Source organism: Pongo abelii, chromosome Y, assembly GCF_028885655.2.
Source record: "Pongo abelii isolate AG06213 chromosome Y, NHGRI_mPonAbe1-v2.0_pri, whole genome shotgun sequence".
Classification (NCBI taxonomy): Eukaryota; Metazoa; Chordata; class Mammalia; order Primates; family Hominidae; genus Pongo; species Pongo abelii.
This window is the reverse complement of record NC_072009.2, coordinates 46,227,285-46,243,471: the sequence shown is the minus strand read 5'-3', so window position 1 is coordinate 46,243,471 and position 16,187 is coordinate 46,227,285. Positions and strand designations below refer to the sequence as shown.

At 39.2% G+C, this 16,187-nt stretch overlaps 1 pseudogene; it reads left to right on the top strand.

Annotated features, from left to right (window-relative positions):
- The first annotated feature begins 537 nt into the window (after positions 1-537).
- On the top strand, positions 538-1,658 carry LOC129053196 (actin, cytoplasmic 2-like; annotated as a pseudogene).
- Positions 1,659-16,187: the final 14,529 nt, after the last annotated feature.

The following is a 16,187-nucleotide window of genomic DNA, read 5'->3' as shown; positions in this document are numbered from 1 at the left end:
GCTGAAATGGGTTGATCACTTGAGGTTAGCAGTTCAAGACCAGTCTGGACCAGTGAAACCCTGATGTTTCAGGGAGTCAGTGTGGTGCCATTGAACTCCAGCCTGGGCAACACAGAGAGGCTTTGTCCAAAAAAAAAAAAAAAGGCAAAAGAAAAAAGAAAATAAAAGGAAATTAACATAGGTTATTAAGAAATTCACAAAGAACAAAACAGAAAAACAATCAAAAAGAACGAAGACTATTTACCAGATATACACAATTACCTTAAATAAGCAAATCTAAGATTTAGCAATATTCGTGAAAGAGTTCAGCAAAAGGAACATATATACAGCATATTCAAGTGAATAATAACAACTTTCAAAAATTTGAGGGAAATATAAATATGTAGGTTCAGAAAGATCGTAGTCAACAAAAAAGATTAATACCACATAAAACTACCCCACAACAAACAAGAATAAAACTCTTGCTCCAGTCACCACTGCCAGCTTGCTCACCTTGTTGTTCTGTGGCTCCACTATCCCACTCTTCTGCCCATTGCAATAGAAGAAGTGATCGTCATGCTGCTCATTGACAATGGCTCTGGCATGTGCAAAACTGGCTTTGCTAGGGATGACGCTCCCTGAGCCATGTTTCCCTCCATCGTGGGGTGCCCCCGACACCAGAGAATGATGGTGGACATGGGCCCAAAGGACTCCTACATGGGCAACAAAGCCCAGAGCAAGCACAGCATCCTGACCCTGAAGTACCCCATCAAGTATGGCATCATCACCAACTGGGACAACATGGAGAAGATCTGGCACCACTTCTACAATAAGCTGCATAGGGCCCCAGAAGAGCAGCCAGTGCTGCTAACCAAGGAACCCCTGAGCCCCAAGGCTAACAGAGAGAAGATGACTCAGATTATGTTTGAGACCTTCAACACCCAAGCCATGTGGCCATCTGAGATGTGCTGTCCCTCTATGCCTTTGGGTGCACCACTGGCATTGTCATGGACTCTGGACACAGGGTCACCAACACAGTGCCCTTCTAGGAGAGCTACTAACTTCCCCATGCCATCCTGTGTCTGGACTTGGTTGGCTGGGACTTGACTGAGTACCTCATGAAGATCTTCAACAAGCTAGGCTACAGCTTCACCACCACAGACGAGTGGGAAATCATGCACAACATCAAGGAGAAGCTGTGCTAGGTCTCCCTGAACTTCAAGCAGGAGATGGCCACTGCCATATCCTCCTCTTCTTTGGAGAAGGGCTACAAACTGCTCGATGGCCAGGTCATCACCATTGACAAGGAGTGGTTCCGGTGTCCAGAGGTGCTGTTCCAGCCTTCTTTCCTGGGCATGGAATCTTGCAGCATCCACGAAACCACCTTCAACTCCATCATGAAGTGTGACGTGGACATCCGCAAAGACCTGTATGCCAACACGGTACTATCTGGCAGCACCACCATGTACCCAGACATTGCTGACAGGATGCAGAAGGAGATCACTGCCCTGGCTCCCAGCATCATGAAGATTAAGATCATTGCACCCCCAGAGCGCAAGTACTCAGTGTGGATTGGTAGCTCCATCCTGACCTCACTGTCCACCTTCCAGCAGATGTGGATTAGCAAGCAGGAGTATGATGAGTTGGGCCCCTCCATCATCCACCACAAATGCTTCTAAATGGACTAAGCAGATGTGTAGTATTTGCTGCATGGGTTAATACAGAAGTACAAATTTGCCCTTGGCAAATGCGTACACCTCATGCTAGCCTCATGAAACTGGAATAAGCCTTTGAGAAGAAATTATCCTTGAAGATTGTATCTGATACTAAAACTGGATCATAGAACTTGTTGCTGATTTTGACCTTGTATTCAAGTTAATTGTTCCCCTTGGTATTTGTTTAATACTGTGTACATATCTTTGAGTTCAAACTTTAGTGCACGTTGCATGGACATTTCGTGACTGAGGTAAGAATGTACTTGTGGAAGACAAGCCTGTGGCTTGGTGAGTCTGCATGGCCAGCAGTCTCTGATCTGTGCAGGGTATTAATGTATCAGGGCTGAGTGTTCTGGGATTTCTCTAGAGGCTGGCAAGGACTCCTGACCTAGTTGCTTCTGTCCTGCCTGTCTGTCACGGTTGGAAAGTCCAAGCCATAGGACCCAGTTTCCTTTCTTAGCTGATGTTTTTTGCCAGAACACCGTGGGCTCTCACTTGCCTTGATTTGGAAGCAGTTTGCATTTACACTTGTAAGTGTATTCATCCTTTTAATTTATGTAAGATTTTTTGTATGAAATTCTAGATTCTGTAAAGACATGACAACAAATTTTTGTTTTCTACTGTTATATGAGAACGTTAGGCCTCAGCAACACATCATTGTGTAAGGAAAAATAAAAATGCTGCCAAAAGAAAGAATCAAGCTCTCAAAGGTTGAGAAACAAAGAAAATTCTAAAAGCACTAACGGAAAATAAACAAAAAAATGGAGGAGCATGAAATCACTCGGCAAAAGACTTGTCACCAATGTGATTTTAAGGAAGACACAGTATTAAAAGATATAAATTGTGATTTCAAAAACATCATTGGAACAGAGGATAAATGTCTACAGTTTTTATGTGACAAAAGTTGTCAGCTTAAGCTAGTTGATTATTAACTATAAGATGTTTTCTCTGAGCCTTTGAAGACCATCAAAAACTACAGCAGCAACACTAATGATAAAAACAAAGCAGTCAAAGCTTATCACTACTGAAGATATTTAAATGTGAAACATTTAAAAGCAGACATGGGAGGAAGAAGGGAAAAAATGATGTATGACTCAATCAGAAACAACTAACAAGATAACAGTAGTAAGAACTTACTTATCAATAATTATCTTGAATGCAAATGAATTAAATTATGTGATTAAAAGATGTGGAGTGACCAAATGCATTTTAAAAATGGGATTCAACTACATGTTACCCATGAGACCCACTTAATCTTTAAGGACAAACAAGGGCTGGAAATGAAGGAATAGAAGAAGATACTGCTATGCAAATGGTAATAAAAAATTAGGAGTGGCTATACTCCTATCTATAAAAGAGATTTCAATTCAAAACCTGTCATAAGACCAAGAAGGTCATCATTTAATAATAAAACAATCAATTCATCAAAAGGTTATAACAATTATATATATACATCTGCACTCAACATTGGAGCACCTAAATATTTAAAGCAAATATAAATAGAAATGAAGAAGAAAACGGCAATAAAATAATTGTAGGAAATTTCAGTACCTCAATTAATACAAGGAATAGATAAACTCGACAGAAAATTAATAAGAAAATGCCAGACTTAATTTTAACTAAATGAACCCACAGACATATACAGAACTTTTCATCTTGTAGCAGCCAAATATATATTTTGCTGTAACATGCCTGGAGGATTCTCTAAGATAGACCATCTGCTAGGCCATAAAACAAGTCTTAACAAAGTAAGATGGCTAAAAACATATTTAATATTTTTTCAGACTGTCATGGTAGCAAACCAAAAATCAGTAAGAGGAGAAATCTTAAAAAAAAAAAAAACAAAACAAAACAACAACAACAACAAAAAAAACTAGCAAATAATGAACTTTTTTTTTTTTTTTTTTTTTTTGAGACAGAGTCTCACTTTGTTGCCCAGGATGCAGTGCAGTGGCACAATCTCAACTCACCGCAAGCTCCGCCTCCCAGGTTAACACCGTACTCCTTCCCCAGCCTCCTGGGTAGCTGGCAATAGAGGCGACTGCCACCACCCCCAGCTAATTTTTTGTATTTTTAGGAGAGACATGATTTCACCGTGTTAGTCAGGATGGTCTCGATCTCCTGACCTCATGATCTTCCCGCCTCGGCCTCCCAATGTTCTGAGAATACTGGCATGAACTACTGCCCCACAGCCTACATGACATTTTTAAAACATTGCTCCTAAATAATGAATTGATGAAAAGAAACATAAAAAGAAAAATTCATAAATATCTTGAGACAAATAATAGTGGAAACACAACATACCTAAACCTATGGTGTGCAGTGAAGCAGCATTATGATGGAAAATTACAGCAATAAATGCATACATTAAAAAAATAAAGATACCAAATAAGCAACATCTCATTGTATCTAAGAAACTAGAAGGAAAAACAACGAACTTCAAAATTAGCACAATGAATAAAATAATAATTAAAACAGAAACAAGTCAAATAGGGAACATAAACATCTGAGGAGAAAAAAAAAAGGCAGCCAAATTATAAAGCAATAAGTAAAGTTATCTCTCTTTGCAGATGACAAACTCCTATATGTAAAGACAGTTCAAATATTCTATTTAAGAAACTGTTAGAACCAATGAACAAATTTGGTAACATTATTGTACAAATAATTACCTAACTGAAAAAGAATTCAAGAAACTCATCTGACTATAAGCATATCAAAGAAATTAAATACTTTAAAAAAAGGTAACCAGAAAGTAAAAGATCTCTCCATTGAAAACTATGAGACATTGATAAAAGCATTTTAAGAAGAAAAAAAATAAATGGAAAGATTTTCTATGCTTATGGATTGGGAGAGTTAATATTGTTAAAATATTTATAGCATCAAAAGCAATAGACAGATGAAATGCGATCCATCAAAATTTCAATGGCATTCTTCACAGAAATAGAAAACAAAATACAAAACTTGTATAGCTATATAGAGAGCCATAAATTGTGAAAACAATTCTTGAGAAAGAAAAAAAGTAGGAAGAATCACACGACCTTATTTGAAATTGGCACGAACACAGAAACATGACCAAATGAACAGAACAGAACATCCAAGCATATGTAGTCAATTAGTTTTACAAATCTGCAGCAAAATCGTAAAATGAGAAGAGGGATCATGTTTTCTATGAATAGTGCTGGGAAAACTAGATTTCCACATGCAAAAGAACAAAATTGTATCCACATTTTACATCATACACAAAAATCAAATGAAGATAAGTTGAAAAATCCTAAATGTAAGACTGCAACCTCTAAAACACCTAGAAGAGAACATAGAAAAAAGCTCATGAACGATGGCTTTGGTAATAATTATTTTGAATAGCATATTAAAAATTCAGTCCACATATACTAAAACAAATGAGCAACAGTACATCAAATGAAAAAGGAATCAATCGACCAAATACAATAGCCTAAATATTGGGGAAAATGTTTTCAAGCTATATATCTGATGATGGGTTAAGATCTAAAGTTTATGAAGAAATTGTAAGTGGGAAAGAAAGTTTCTGGGGTGCCGGTTGATTTGATCTTCCCTGTGTGAGACACCCACGGGGAGCCATGGGTGGCTTCTGAGGAGAAAATCTCCTTATTGCCTTCATGTCTTTTTCCCTGAGAGCACAACCGCACAGCGCATTCCACTGGTTGCCGAGGGAGATAACACTCCCTTGAAGCAGTGGAGTATAATCAAACATCTTGGCTCTTCCTGAAACCTGTTCCCACCCGTTTCAGTCCTGATAAGTTAAAGATCTTAAGTAGTTTAGCCACATGCCTTTGCTCAAGGGAATTCACAGAAACCACCAGTGCTATACATCTTACTCAATGACTTACGAGTTCACCTTCACTGATTAATCCTTTTCCTCATTCCTTCCTCTCCCTCCCGTCTACCCTAAGAACAAAGAGCTTGTAGACCACTAAATTAGGTGAAGCCTTACAGCTTTGGGCCTTGAGCAAGCCTCTGATGCTCTGGCGCCCTGGACCTGCCTTTTAAATGCTTATTCTCTCTCTTTCTAACTCCTTTGTCTGCCCCAGACTCAAGGTACCTGCGGGGTGTTGTGGGACTCTTTTCCCCAACATTGTGCAACTCAATAGTAGCAAAACAAATAAACATATTGAAAGTTGAGCAAAAGCTCTGAATTGACATTTCTCCAAGGAACATATAAAAATGGGCAACAGGTATTTAAAACATATTCAACATCATTAATCATCAGAAAAAATTGAAATCAAAGGTACTTTGAAACGTTACATAACTCACATCAGGATGGCTATTATTAAAAACTCAAAAGATCACAAAGGTTGCCTAGGATGTATAGAAAATGAAACTCATGTACAGTGTTGTTGGTAATGTGTAGCAATTATAAAAATTGGTATGGAGGTTTCCAGAAAATTAAAAATAAACCTACTTATGCCTCAACAACTCTTCCTTTAGACATATAACCAAATGAAATCCCTACCCCATAGAGATATTTGCACTCTCATATTCATTGAATCATTATTAACAGTACCTAAAATATGGAAACAACCTTGTTGTCCAGTACAAAGAAATGTTATTTAGCCCTAAGCAAGAATGAGATCTTGCCATTTGCCCCACCATGGAGGAGCTTGGGGGTAACTATGCTACGTGAAATAAACCAGGCATAGAAAGAAAAATATTTATAATCACACATATGCAACAGAAGGGAGGGTGGTGCCAGGCTTTTTTTTTTAATCAGTTCTCAAAGGCTAATAAAAAAAATCTCCCTCCTTATCACAAGAATGACACTAAGCTCTTCATAAACTATCCACCCCCATGACCTGAGCATCTCTCACTCAACCTCTCCTCCAACACTGGGGATCAAATTTCAGCATAGTTTGTAAAAGCAAATATCCGAACTATAGCAGTAACTATGTGAGATTAGAAATATGTTAATTTGTTCCAGTATAGTCGCCTTTGAAATAGCAATATGTATCCCATAGCATATGTTGTACATATGAAATGAACATAATAGGATGCATTTTTATTTATTTATTTATTTTTAAATTTTTATTATACTTTAAGTTCTAGGGTACGTGTCTACAGTATGTAGGTTTGAACATAGGTATTCGTGTGCCATGTTGGTTTGCTGCACCCATCAACTCATCATTTACATGAGGTATTTCTCCTAATGCTAATCCTCCCCCAAATCCCTACCCCCTACTCCCTGACAGGCCCTGGAGTGTGATTTTCCTTGCCCTGTGTCCAAGTGATCTCATTGATCAATTCCCACCTATGAGTGAGAATATGTGATGTTTGGTTTTATGTCCTTGTGAAAGTTTGCTGAGAATGATGGTTTCTAGCTCATCCATGTCTCTGCAAAAGACATAATCTCATCCTTTTTTATGGCTGCATAGTATTCCATGGTGTATATGTGCCACATTTTCTTAATACAGTCTATCATTGATGGATATTTGGCTGGTTTCCAAGTCTTTGCTGTTGTAAATAGTGCCACAATAAACAAACGTATGCATGTTTCTTTACAATAGCATGATTTATAATCCTTTGGGTGTATATGCAGTAATGGGATTGGTGAATCAAATGGCAATTCTAGTTTTAGATCCTTGAGGAATCATCACACTGTCTTCCAGAGTGGTTGAACTAATTTACACTCCCACCAACAGTGTAAAAGTATTCCAATTTCTCCACATCTACTCCAGCATCTGACTTTTTAATGATCACCATTCTAAGGGGCATGAGATGGTATCTCATTTTGGTTTTCATTTGCATTTCTCTGATGACCAGTGATGATGAGCATTTTTCCCTGCTTCTGTTGACTGCATAGATGTCATCTTTTGAGAAGTGCCTGTTCTTATCCTTTGCCCACCTTTTGATGACTTTTTTTTCATATAAATTTGTTTGTGTTCTTTGTTGATTCTGGATATTAGTTCTTTGTTGGATGGGTAGATTGCCAAATTTTCTCCCATTCTGTAGGTTTCCTGTTTACTCTGATGGCAGTTTCTTTCACTGTGCAGAAGCTCTATAGTTTCATTAGATCCTATTTGTCTATTTTCACTTTTCTTGCCATTGCTTTTGGTGTTTTAGTCATGAAGTCCTTGACCATGCCTATGTTCTTAATGGTATTGCCTAGGTTTTCTTCTAGATTTTTTATGGTTTTAGGTTTAACATTTAAGTGTTTAATCCATTTTGAATTAATTTTTATGTAAGGTGTAAGGAAGGGATCCAGTTTCAGCTTTCTACAAATGGCTAACCAGTTTTCCCAGCACAATTTGCTAAATAAGGAATCCTTTCCCCATTTATTCTTTTTGTCAGATATGTCAAAAATGAGATGATTACAGATGTGTGGTGTTATCTCTGAGGTCTGTCTTCTGTTCCATTGGTCAATATATCTGTTTTGGTATCAGTACCATGCTGTTTTGTTTACCATAGCCTTGTACTATAGTTTCCAGTCAGGTAGCATGATGCCTCCAGCTTTGTTGTTTTTGCTTAAGACTGTATTGGCAATGTGGCTTCTTTTTTGGTTCCATATAAACTTTAAGGTAGTTTTTTTCCAGTTCTCTGAAGAAAGTAATTGGTAGCTTGATCAGAATGGCATTGCATGTATAAATTACTTTGGACACTATGGCCATTTTCAAGATATTGATTCTTCCTATCTATGATCATAGAACATTCTCCCATTTGTTTGTGTCCTTTTTTATTTTGTTAAACAGTGTTTTGTAGTTCTCCCTGAAGAGGTCCCTCACATCCCTTGTAAGTTGGATTCCTAGGTATTTTATTCTCTTTGAAGCAATTTTAAATGGGAATTCACTCACGATTTTGCTCTCTGTTATTGGTGTATAGGAATGCTTGTGATTTTTGCACACTGATTTCTTATCCTGACACTTTGCTGAAGTTGCTTATCAGCTTAAGTAGATTTTGGGCTGAGACAATGGAGTTTTCTCAATACACAATCATGTCATCAGAAAACAGGGACAATTTGACTTCCTCAATTCCTAATTGAATACTCTTTATTTCTTTCTCTTGCCTGATTGCCCTGGGCAGAACTTCCAACACTATGTTGAATAGGAGTGGTGAGAGAGGGCATCCTTGTTTTGTGCTGGTTTTCAAAGGGAATGGTTCCAGTATTTGCCCACTCAGTATGATATTGGCTGTGGGTTTGTGATAAGCAGCTTTCATTATTTTGAGATACGCTCCATGAATACCTAGTTTATTGAGAGTTTTTTTAGCATGAAGCACTATTGAATTTTGTCAGAGGACTTTTTTCTATCTGTTGAGATAATCATGTGGCTTTTGTCATTGGTTCTGTTTATGTGATAGATTACATTTATTGACTTGCATAAGTTGAAACACACTTACATTTCAGGGATGAAAATGACATGATAGTTGTGGATAAGCTTTTTGATGTGCTGCTGAATTCAGTTTACTGGTATTGTACTCAGGATTTTCGCGTCGATGTTCATCACAGCTATTGGTCTAAAATTATCTTTTGTTGTTGTGTCTCTGCCAGGCCTTAGTATCGGGATGATGGTGACCTTATAAAATGAGTTAGGGAGGATTACTTCTTTTTTATTGATTAGGATAATTTCAGAAGGAATGCTACCAGCTCCTCTTTGTACCTCCAGTAGAATTCAGCTGTGAATCCATCTGGTCCTGGATACTTTTTGGTTGGTAGGCAATTAATTATTCCCTCAATTTCAGAGCCTGATTTTGGTCTATTCGGAGATTCAACTTCTTCCTGGTTTAGTTTTTGTAGGGTGTATGTGTCCAGGAATTTATCCATTTATTCTATATTTACTAGTTTATTTGCATAGAGGTGTTTATGGTTTTCTCTGATGGTAGTTTGAACGTCTGAGGGACTGGTGGTGATATCCCCTGTATTTTATTTTTATTTAATTTTATTTTATTATTATTATGCTTTAGGTTTTATGGTACATGTGCGCAATGTGCAGATTAGTTACATACGTATACATGTGCCATGCTGGTGCGCTGCACCCACTAACTCATCATCTAGCATTAGGTATATCTCTCAATGCTCTCCCTCCACCCTCCCCCCACCCAACAACAGTCCCTGGAGTGTGATGTTCCCCTTCCTGTGTCCATGTGTTCTCATTGTTCAGTTCCCATTTATGAGTGAGAACATGCGGTGTTTGGTTTTTTTCCTTGCAATAGTTTACTGAGAATGATGATTTCCAATTTCATCCATGTCTCTACAAGGGACAGGAACTCATCATTTTTTGTGGCTGCATAGTATTCCGTGGTGTATATGTGCCACATTTTCTTAATCCAGTCTATCATTGTTGGACATTTGGGTTGGTTCCAAGTCTTTGCTATTGTGAATAATGCTGCAAAAAACATACGTGTGCATGTGTCTTTATAGCAGCATGATTTATAGTCCTTTGGGTATATACTCAGTAATGGGATGGCTGGATCAAATAGTATTTCTAGTTCTAGATCCCTGAGGAATCGCCACACTGACTTCCACAAAGGTTGAATTAGTTTACAGTCCCAACAACAGTGTAAAAGTGTTCCTATTTCTCCACATCCTCTCCAGCACCTGTTGTTTCCTGACTTTTTAATGATTGCCATTCTAACTGGTGTGAGATGGTATCTCATTGTGGTTTTGATATTCATTTCTCTGATGGCCACTGATGGTGAGCATTTTTTCATGTGTTTTTTGGCTGCATAAATGTCTTCTTTTGAGAAGTGTCTGTTCATGTCCTTTGCCCACTTTTTGATGGGGTTGTTTGTTTTCTTCTTGTAAATTTGTTTGAGTTCATTGTAGATTCTGGATATTAGCCCTTTGTCAGATTAGTAGGTTGTGAAAATTTACTCCCATTTTTTAGGTTGACTGTTCACTCTGATGGTAGTTTCTTTTGCTGTGCAGAAGCTCTTTAGTTTAATTAGATTCCATTGGTCAATTTTGGCTTTTGTTGCCATTGATTTTGGTGTTTTAGACATGAAGTCCTTGTCCATGCCTATGTCCAGAATGGTAATGCCTAGGTTTTCTTCTAGGGTTATTATGGTTTTAGGTCTAACGTTTAAGTCTTTAATCCATCTTGAATTGATTTTTGTATAAGGTGTAAGGAAGACATCCAGTTTCAGCTTTCTCCATATGGCTAGCCAGTTTTCCCAGCACCATTTATTAAATAGGGAATCCTTTCCCCATTTCTTGTTTTTCCCAGGTTGTCAAAGATCAGATTGTTTTAGATATGTGGTGTTATTTCTCAGGGCTCTGTTCTGTTCCATTGGTCTATATTTCTGTTTTGGTATGAGTACCATGCTGTTTTGGTTACTGTAGCCTTGTAGTATTGTTTGAAGTCAGGTAGTGTGATGCCTATTTGATTCTTCTCTCTTTTCTTCCTTATTAGTCTTGCTAGGGATCTATCCATTTTGTTGATCTTTAAAAAAAAAAAATAGTTCCCAGATTCATTGATTTTTTTAAAAGTTTTTTTGTTTTTCTATCTCTTTCAGTTCTGCTCTGATCTTTCTTATCTTTTGCCTTCTGCTAGCTTTTGAATTTGTTTACTCTTGATTCTCTATTTCTTTTCATTGTGATGTTAGACTGTCAATTTTAGATCTTTTCTGCTGTCTCTTGTGGGCTTTTAGTTCTATAAATTTCCCTCTACACACTGCTTTAAATGTGTCCAGAAATTATGGTACGTTGTGTTTTTGTTCACATTGACTTCAAAGAACATCTGTTTTTCTGCCTTCATTTCTTTACTTACCCAGCAGTCATTCAGGAACAAGTTGTTCAGTTTCCATGTAGTTCTGTAGTTTTGAGTGAATTTCTTAATGTTCGGTTATAATTTGATTGCACTGTGGTCTGGGAGACAGTTTGTTGTGATTTCTGTTCTTTTACATTTGCTTAGTAGTGCTTTATTTCCTATTATGTGGTCAATTTTAAATAAGTGTGATGTGGTGCTGAGAAGAATGCATATGCTGTTGATTTGGGGTGGAGAGTTCAATAGATGTCATTAGGTTTGTTTGTTGCAGAGCTGAGTTCAGGTCTTGGATATCCTTGTTAACTTTCTGCCTCGTTGATCTGTCTAATATTGATAGTGCAGTGTTAAAGTCTCCCATTATTATTGTGTGGTAGTGTAAGTCTCTTTGTAGGTCTATAAGGACTTGCTTTATGAATCTGGGTGATCCTATATTGGGTGCATATATATTTAGGATACTTAGCTCTTCTTCATGAATTGATCCCTTTACCATATGCATGGCTTTCTTTGTCTCTTTTGATCTTTATTGCTTTAAAGTCTGTTTTATCAGAGACTAGGATTTCAACCCCTGCTTTTTTTTTTCTTTCCATTTGCTTGGTAGGTCTTCTTCCTTCCCTTTATTTTGAGCCTATGTGAGTCTTTGAATGAGAGATGGGTCTCCTGAATACAAAACTTTGATAGGTCTCAACTCTTTATCCAATTTGCCAGTTTGTGTCCTTTAATTGGGGCATTTAGCCCATTTACATTTAAGGTTAATATTGTTATGTGTGAATATGATCCTGTCATTATGATGTTTGCTGGATAGTTTGCCCATTAATTGATACAGTCTCTTCATAGCATTGAAGGTCTTAACAATTTGTCATGTTTTTGTAGTGGCTGGTACTGGTTGTTTCTTTCTATCTATAGTGCTTCCTTCAGGAGCTCTTTTAAGGCAGGCCTGGTGGTGACAAAATCTCTCAGCATTTGCTTGACTGTAAAGGATTTTATTTCTCCTTCACTTATAAAGCTTAGTTCGGCTAAATATGAAATTCTGCATTGAAATTCTTTTCTTTAAGAGTCTTGAATATTGGCCCCACTCTCTTCTGGCTTGTACGGTTTCTGCTAAGAGATCCACTGTTGGTCTGATAGGCTTCCCTTTGTGAGTAACTCAACTTTTTTCTCTGGCTGCCCTTAACACTTTTTCTTCATTTCAATCTTGGTGAACCTGACAGTTATGTGTCTTGGGGTTGCACTTCTCAAGGAGTATCTTCCCGATGTTATCTATATTTCCTGAATTTGAATGTTGGCCTGCCTTACTAAGTTAGGGAAGTTATCCTGTATAATATGCTGAAGAATGTTTTCCAATTTGGTTCCATTCTTTCCATCACTTTCAGGTACACCAGTCAAATATAGATTTGGTCTTTTCACTTAGTCCCCTATTTCTCAGAATATTGGTTTGTTTCTTTTTACTCTTTTTTTCTCTAACCCTGTCTTCTCACTTTATTTTATTGATATGATCTTCAGTCACTGACACTCTTTCTTCCACTTGATCATATCAGCTATTGAAGCTTGTGCATGTGTCATTAAGTTCTTGTGCCAGGCTTTTCAGATCCATCAGGCCACTTAAGGTCTTCTCTACACTCTTTCTTCTAGTTAGCCATTCATTTATTCACTTTTTGTGGTTTTTAGCTTCCATGTGATGGGTTCGAACATGTGACTTTAGCTCAAAGAGATTTGTCATTGCCAACCTTCAGAAGCCTACCTCTGGCAACTCATCAAAGTCATTCTCCATCCAGTTTTGTTTCATTGCTTGTCAGGAGCTGTGATCCTTTGAAGGAGAAGATGTGCTCCAATTTTTAGAATTTTCATCTTTTCTACTCTGGTTTCTCCCCACTTTTGTGCATTTATCAACCTTGGGTCTTTGATGTTGTTGACCTACACATAGGGTTTTGGTGTAAATGAAATTTTTTTTTTTTGATGTTGAAGCTGTTCCTTTCTGCTTGTCAGTTTTCCTTCTAACCATGAGGTCCCTCAGCTGCAGTCTTTTGTAATTTGGGGGAGTTCCACTCCAGATTCTGTCTGCCTGTTTGTCACGAGCAGAGGATGCAGAAGAGCAAATATTGCACAATAGCAAATATTGCTGTTTGATCCTTCCTCTAGAGCTTCATCTCAGAGGGGAAGCTGCCTATATGAGGTCAGCCCCTACTGGGAGGTGTCTCCCAGATAGGCTACACAGGGGTCAGGGACCCACATGAGGAGGCAGTCTGTCCAAACTCAGAGCTCAAATGGCATCCTAGGATAACCACTGCTCTCTTCAGAACTGTCAGACAGGGATGTTTAAGTCTGCCAAAGTTGTCTGCTGCCTGTTTTTCAGCTATGCCTGGCCCACAATGGCAAAGTCTAGAGGCAATAGCCCTTGTTGAGCTGTGGTGGGCTCTGACCAGTTCAAGTTTTCTGCATGCTTTGTTTACCTACTCAAGCCTTAGCAATGGTGGAAGCCCATCTACCAGCCAGGCTGCCACCTTCAGGGTTGATCTCAAACTGCTGCATTAGCAGTGATCAAGGCTCTGTGGGCATGGGGCTCACCAAGCCAGTCATGGGAGAGAATCACTTGTTCTGCCAGATGCCGTGACCTTGGGAAAAGTGCAGTATTTGCAAAAGAATACTCTTTTTTTTCCAGGTAGTCTGCCATGTCTCCTCTTGGCTAGGAAAGGGAAATCACCCAACCCCTTGCACTTCCCAATAGAGGTGACACCCCGCCTTACTTCAGCTCACTCTCCGTGGGCTGCACCCACCTCCGTGGGCTGCACCACTGTACAACCAGTCCCAATGAGATGAACCAATTACCTCTGTGGGAAATGTTGAAATCACTGATCTGCACTGATCATGCTGGGAGATGCAGACTGGAGCTGTTCCTATTTGGCCATCTTGGAACACCCCCAGGAAAAAATAGGATGCATTTTTAATGGTAATTTTTTTTTTTTTTTAAGATGGAATCTTATTCTGTCACTCAGGCTGGAGTTCAGTGGTTTGGAGAGTGCTTCCTCCACACACTTCCCAGTCCTTGTCAATCAGCTGGCTGTGAGGTCATTGAAACCAGAGATCTGAGGCTCAGGAACAAGCCCAAGTAGTTTTGTGGCTGCCTGCCTGCCTTTCAAGAGCACTGTATGGTAGGGCCAGTTTTTGGCTACAGAAATGGCTATTGTGTCACCAGAGGAGGCCTTGTTGAGTTGATTTGAGAGACAATACAAGCACCAAGATTTGGAATGTACCAGGTTAGTGTTGGGGAAACCAGCCCCACACCATCCAGTGGGTACCCTGAGTCTGGAGGAGACAAAGGAATTAGAAAGAGACAGAATAAACATTTAAAAAGTGGGTCCAGGGGACCAGAGCATTGAAGGCTTGCTCATGGCCCATTGCTCTTGGGCTTCACCCAATTTATTGGTTTACAAGCTCTTTGTTCTCAGGGCATCTGGGAGGGGGAGGAAGGGATGAGGAAAAGGATTAATCAGTGAGGGAGAACTCGTGAGCCATTCAATAAGAAGTTTGGCACTGGCAGTTTCTGTGAATTTCCTTGAGCAAAGGCTTGTGTCTAACCTACTTAAGTTCTGTAACTTATTGGGACTTAAACAGGTGGGAGCTGGTTTCAGGAGGAGCCAAAATGTTTGATTATACTCCATTGCTTCAAGGGAGTGTTACCTACCTGAACAACCTGTGGAATTCTGCTGAGCAGTTATGCACTTGGGGCATAAATATGTGAAGGCAATAAGGAGACTTTTCTCCTCAGAGGCTCCCCATGGCACCCCATGGGTTTCTCACACAGGGGAGACTAACACAACTGGCACCACAGAAACTCTCTTTTCCACAGTTAGTAATTATGGGTTTTTGGTTTGGACCATAGACAGGACAAGAGATAAACAATAATATTGGGGTGGCCCTGTGGTGACAGCATTTTCCAGCCAGCAGGCCTGCTTTACCTTCTGGGAAGAAGGCTGGGCCTCAGAATCCCACAAAACTTCTTCCATCTGATCCCTTTTAGAGGGACATGAATAGAATGGGCCCCCACACTCCCAAGAAAGCTCTCAAGGACTTGGGCTTGGACTTTCCTGGAGACAAGACAATTTGAATGACACTGACTGCCAGGTACTGTCATCCCATGGGCCATGAGACCATTTCACCTGTTCACTTCCCCTCTACTCTTTATTGGGGACTAAGGCATGGAATGAGTGTAGGGATGACAGATGACAGGGCCCTGTCTGTGGGATAAGGACAGACCCCAGGGAAGGGGAATCCTCCAGCCAGGAGTCCAGGTCAGGAGCCAGGTGTGGGCAGCAGTTTCCTCTGACCCTATGCTTACTCCTGCAGCCTGACTCATCACCTGAATTTATGTCTATTTTGGAGAATGGAGAAAACAGACTTAGGAAAAGACACTTGCAGGCCTGTCACCTAAAGACAAGCCCTGTTGTAATTCTGGTGTGTTTATTTTTAGTATTTTGTTTGTTTCTCTTTTCTCATGTTTCTGATACATATCAGTGCTTTTTTGAGCACACTCCCTGAACTGCGTGATCTTCCTTTGTTGAGGAGGATCTTTTAAGACAAGAAAAGTACAGGCTGGCCATCTGTGAATCTGGTCTACATTGGGTCTGGCCTACATCTTGTCTGGCTTTCACACCATGTGCACTTTTTCTCCTCCTTTCCACATACCATAAGGATATTATCATCTTTCTTGGCACCTCTTTTGCCTGCTTGTATTTAGATCCTGCTCTGCCCTGGTGTGTGACCTTGG